A 6,000-nucleotide genomic window follows, 5' to 3' on the forward strand; every position below is an offset into this window, starting at 1 on the left:
GAATTTCTATATTTAAAAATACAAAAAAAATAGATTTTCGAGCTCCATTCTGTTTTTAGGGTTATTTTAGGGGTCCATGCCAAATTTGGTTTAATTCCAAGTTCATTTGCTCCATGTGTTAGTTTATCTTTAAGTTCAGAAGCGAAAATCAGGCGAAAATTAGGTTAAATTTGATATTTTATGATATTTTCGCCATTTTAGGGTTTTTATCATGTACATAAGCATTTAGAATCATTATAGGGTTAATTTAAATCTCCTTTGCAATTTATATTTTTCAATTTTGCAAAATTTATTTCAGAAAACCCTGGTTTCAAGGCCATAGTCTTGTTATCGGGGGTATTTTGGTCATTTTTACCTAAATTTCGAAATTTCAATTTCCAATTCTCCAAAATTTCATGCATATCATCATATTTCATCATATTATGTTTGATTTTTTTCATTTGATTTTCAAAATTCCAAAATTTACAAAAATTCTTTCTGAAAACCCTGATTTCAAGGTCATCAGGGGTATTTTGGTCATTTTGACCACAATTTCGAATTTTCAAGTTTATTTTCAAAATTTATTCATTATTTCTCATGTTTATATCAAAGGGGGTATGATTATGGGTTTATATCTGAATAATATCCGATAATTTTCCATATTTTCGGATAAATTCAGAAAAACCTACATTTTTGTGCTAACTTTGTTTTCCAGTTTTGCAGGAATATTAAAGAAGAAGACTTAGCCATTTTATTTATTTATTTTATTCAATTCAATGTAAAAATCAATGTAATATTTGGAATAAGAGTTACTTTTCTGCTTAGAATAGGGCTGCATTGCATATAGTTTAATTTATGCAAATTTTAATATGTGATGTATGATTCATGCACATTATTTCAAATTCACTATGATTTACACGAATGGCACGTGCACAAGCTTTTATGGAGTTTATAAACTCGGTGGGATTCGTATTTATGACCATAGTCAGAATACGAAGAAAACCAAGATTTATGATCTTTATATCAGTCACATTCAACCTACACTCTTAGGCTAACTTCAAAAATGCACTGCATTTCTCAAAGTTTCAAAAGAATTTCTCAATTCCTCAATGAAATTCCCTTTTCAAATTCATGTTCATTCATTCATATAATTCAAATTGCATTATTTTCAAATTCATTTTCCAATTTCAATTTAAAAAAAAAATCAGTTTTCTCAAGAATTTCCAAGTCTTTCTCAGGATCTGATTTTCTCAAAATCCTAAGTTTTCAAATGACATTTCAAAGCATTTCCCAGGTTCAAATCAAGATTTTCCTATGTTTTCAAATTCTCAAATTTCAAAATCCCAAGTTTTCAGAAATCGATTTTCTCATATTTTCCAGTTTTCCTGAGAATCCATTTTCCATTTCAAAAATCCTATTCCAATAAATTTCTTAGATTTTCATAGAATTCTCAAATCCATTTTCTCAGAAAAGCAATTCCAAATTTCAAAATCGATTTTCCAAAGTTCAAATTTTCCTGAGAAATCATTTTACAATGCAAATTTCTGACTTTCAATGAAATTCAATGATTTTCCCAGGAATTCAATTTTCAAGCACTTTTCCTATCAATTTTCAAGCATATTTCAAACTTTCCAAAGCAAACATCATTTTTTTCTCAAACATTGCATTATTTTCAAAATTTCATAGCACAAGCCTGATTCTTTGTGCATTTTAGGAAAAATAGAGCATAATTTAGATATTTGAGTCAAGTTAAAGCATGTAATTGATCCTTGGTTCAATTACCCCTGGTAAAGGCGTCAGGAACGGTTGAACCTCATACCGACAGGCGGATCCCATTCCACGGAATTTTCCCGCAAATTTTCAAAACGGAGGCGAGTAAATTTTTAAAATCATTTTCAAAACTTTGGTTTAGTTTGACTCGCGAAATTCGTTTCTCTCTCGCAAGGGAGGGGAAAAATTTTGCGATGATACTCTGGGTTGAAAATACAAAAATAATTAGCAAACTCAATCACAAATTTCTGAAATTTTAGGAGTAAATAGAAGACATAAAAATAATGAACCTTTTTTTTTACAGATCTTGAATCAGATCTACGGTCTGAGATCTATGATCAACACAAGTCAGATTAGGGTTTTGGTAAACCCTAACGAGTTTTAAATTTAAAATCTGACTCTCTGTCAGAGGAAAAATACTAAACAGAGGGTAAAAATTACCAAAATTTTACAGTAAATAGATCATCTCAACACAAATCCACAACATATTACAGATCTCAAATCGAATATCAGATGAGAAAAATATCATAACAACAAGTTACCCTTTTGATTTTAACAATGATTTTAAAGCTTGAAAATTCTGATTTGATGTCTGATTTTTCTGACAGGGTTCCCGAATCCCAAAACCTCTTATTTTTTTACAGTAGTTCATTTACATATCTATGTATCACATATAAAAAATCAGAAATTTACAATGAGTTCTTCAATCCGAAATAACTTCCTCTTTACTGCTCTAAACTAAAAACACACAGAAATTTGATAAAACCTAATAAATTATGCTTTAACTAATGAAAACAATAAAATAAACACTAAAATAGTAAAACAAAAATTATTTCTATGCTGTAAAACGTATAATAAACATGAAAAAACAAAGAAATAAATAAAACTTAGGGAATCAATGGCTGAGATTTGATTTTACCTTTAAAAACATGGATTTAACCCATTAAATGGGTAAATCACATGTTTTATTGGTTAATAATGTAAAAGCCAATGCTAAAATCGATTCTAATGGATTAGAATCCCTGTAAAAACACCAAAACAGAGTTATATCATCTTCGTGGACCGTTCTTGATGGTTCTTGAGGTTGAATAATGGTTGAATCCAAGGCTAAATTCATGTTTTAAATCATAAAAAGCATTAAATAAAAAACCAAAATTAGGGAAGATGATTACCTTGGAGTTGCAGCAATGGAGGAAGGGCTGGAGAGGAGAGAGAAGCTCCAAGATTTGCCAAAGGAGAGCTCTCTAAAATCGTCCCCCATAGGGGCTTTTTATAATAAAACAATTAGGTTTAAAAAATAACAATTTTGAAAATTTTGGACTCTAAAGGGGAGGGGGGGCGATTTTTTGGTAGAGTTACTATACTACCCCTAGCCTAAATTATCCTAAATAATGCCTAATTAACCCCTAGCTAATCCTAAAAAGTCCTCAAATGTGGAGCCACTTGGCATTTCGCACATTTGGGTTTTAAAGTTCTTTTAAAAACCTTTAAAAACAATGGTTTAAAACCACCTTTTAAAATACATTTTCAAAAGAGATTTTGACTCTTCTAACTCTCTAAAACTAACCAAGACACTGACTAACTCTGGACTAACCCTGACTTTCTCAAATGTGGCGCCACCTCGAGTGGGCCCTACTTGAGTTTTCCAAAAACGATTTTAAAACTTGAAATTGAGAGAGTTTTTAAAAGATTTTAAAAAGCAAACTTGAAATTAAAATTTTTGAAATGGCATAGAGTTCCAACTGGGTTAGAACTCCTCTGAATATGGTGCCAAGTGAGTGGGTCCATATTGAGTTTTGAAACTTTTGAAATAAATAATGAAAATAACTTTGAAGAAGGGTTAAAATCAACAATTGAAAGTCAAAATTTCTAAAAAAATGGAGTCTCAAGTGAACTGGAACTCCGGGTTAGAGTCTTGAACTCTTAGGACTTTGAAATTTTGGATTTTAAAGCCAAATGAAAGAATTTTTAAAAGAATTTATCAGAAAATGATGAAATAAGTCAGAAAATATAGTCAGGGTTAGACTCCTAACTCGACCGAAACTCCGAAATAGAGCCCTGAACTAACTGGACTCTGTAACACGCCCTAAAATTTGAAAACAAATGAAAAGAATGAAAATGGAAGTGAAACAGACTTCAAAACAGACTCTTGACTGGATCAAGACTCTGAGACAGAGTCCTGATCGGACTGAAACTCTCAAAATTTTGAGAAATTTGATAAATAAAGGAATCCAGAAGCGACACCACCTAAATGGGTCTCATCTGAGAATTGAAATCAATTAAAAATTGAGTTTAAAATGAATCCAGATTGTTTTCTGAGAAAACATTTCGAAATATAAGGTCCTGGGGGTTGAAAAATGACAGAATGTTGAATAAAAACCCAAGTTTTGAAATTGATTTCAAAAGAAAAGTTTTAAAATAGAATCTGGATTAAATATTTTGAAAACAGGAGTGCTGGATCTCGAAAATGGGATGCAATGACATGCAATGCTATGCAATGCAATGCAATGAAATGGTATGTCGAATTCATGCAGTGATATGCAATGACACAGGAAATGTAGACACTGAATAAGGATGAAAATTTGGGGTGTTTACAGATGCCCCTCTTTGCTACTAAGCCGGTTGTAAGCCGAGCTTACTGGCAAAAAAAACACACCAAATTCAGACTATAAAAATGCCCCAGTTAGATGAATCTGACTAGATATGAAGGAATTAATCCAAGTGATGATGGTAGATATGAAATGGAGAATAAGGAGAAAATTTTATTTCAAAAAGAAGTGAGATTCAAGTTTTGCCCTTAATCTGGATGGGACGAGAAATGGAATACCTCGTCAGAATGAGGCTCAGGTTTAACCCCTTGACCTGATTGGGTGGAAAATGAAATACCTCATCAAATGAGACTCAGGTTTATACCCTTAACCTGATCGGGCAGAAATGAACGAAATCCTCGAAAGAAGAGACCATGATGGAACCTTCGGATTTTGCATAATAAATCCAATAGGAGTTTTGCAAAAAGATGGAATTGGGGTCCCTAAAGTTTGAAAAGGGGTTTGATTTTGGGCACCTCATTGCTGAGACTAAATAACTTTTGAAATTGCCTTTTGCTGGAATTGGTGGCTTAACCTCAAGCCGAAATTGGACTGTCTATGGTGGGACAGTGGGGACACAGGGAAGTGTGTGAATCTGAGAGCCCATGCGCTCAGATTATACCAAAGAAGGGAAGGAATCTTGAAATCTCTTGTTATCAAGTCCTAAAAGGGATAACAACTGATGTCAGGATGCGCCAAAGATGAACCTCAAGCTCTCGCTTCACGCCAGGATAGCTAGAAAATATTGTCAAAATGTTGAAAATTATTATTGATTCAAAATAATTGAAAGTGATGCACATTGTTTTGAAAATATCTCCTCTTTTTTACCTGAAGTATTACCTCCGACTGAGCTTAACTCCGTAGAATCAGGATTCGAATTCAAATTGCTTGCAATTGGCTTTCTTTCAAGGAAGCTATCAATTTCCTTGATATGAGCAGAAAAGAGAGTATTCTTGATATTGTGAAAGCAATTATTGAAAGAATATTGATAAAAGAATTTCACAAAATTAAAAAGATTCTTGATAGATTCGACAGTCTGATATCCTGGGATTCTTTTCTCACGATGATCTTTCTGCACTCTCTTTTTAACAGAATTGGAGCTCTCTTGGATTTTTTGAGAATTACATCATCCTTCATTTTGGAGATGTCCTGACTTTTCTCTCTCTCTTTTTTTTTGGAAGGGTACGTCACAAACTCCTTCATCTCAGAGATGTTTCGATCCTTCTTTTCTCTCAGGGATTATCTTGACGATTATTAGCTCTTTGGTTAGAAATCTCTTGATGATAGCAGAAACTAAATATCCTTTAGGGTTTGACGGGAGGCTCATCGCATCTGCCTTCATCTCGACAGTGCTCTTGACTTTCCCTAGAAGGATCCGTCACAAACTCTGTCATCTTGGAGATGTTTCAAATCTTCTTTGGCCCCGGGGGTCTACTCGCTTAATTCGCCTTCATCTTGACGACAATTGAGAGATCCCTTTTGCAGATATTTAATTACAGCGTAGGCGATTGAGGAGATATGGAGATTGAGTGGATTTTTCTGTATCACCCAGGATATTTCAACTGCTTTATTTTCCAAGAATGATCTTTAAAAATGTGCCATTGACTGCGATCAATATCAATCACTCATGGCTTTGCAACAACATTGAATATTCTTTGCTAGC

This window comes from Nuphar pumila, chromosome 17 (genome assembly GCF_984573655.1).
Source record: "Nuphar pumila chromosome 17, dmNupPumi1.hap1.1, whole genome shotgun sequence".
Lineage (NCBI taxonomy): Eukaryota > Viridiplantae > Streptophyta > Magnoliopsida > Nymphaeales > Nymphaeaceae > Nuphar > Nuphar pumila.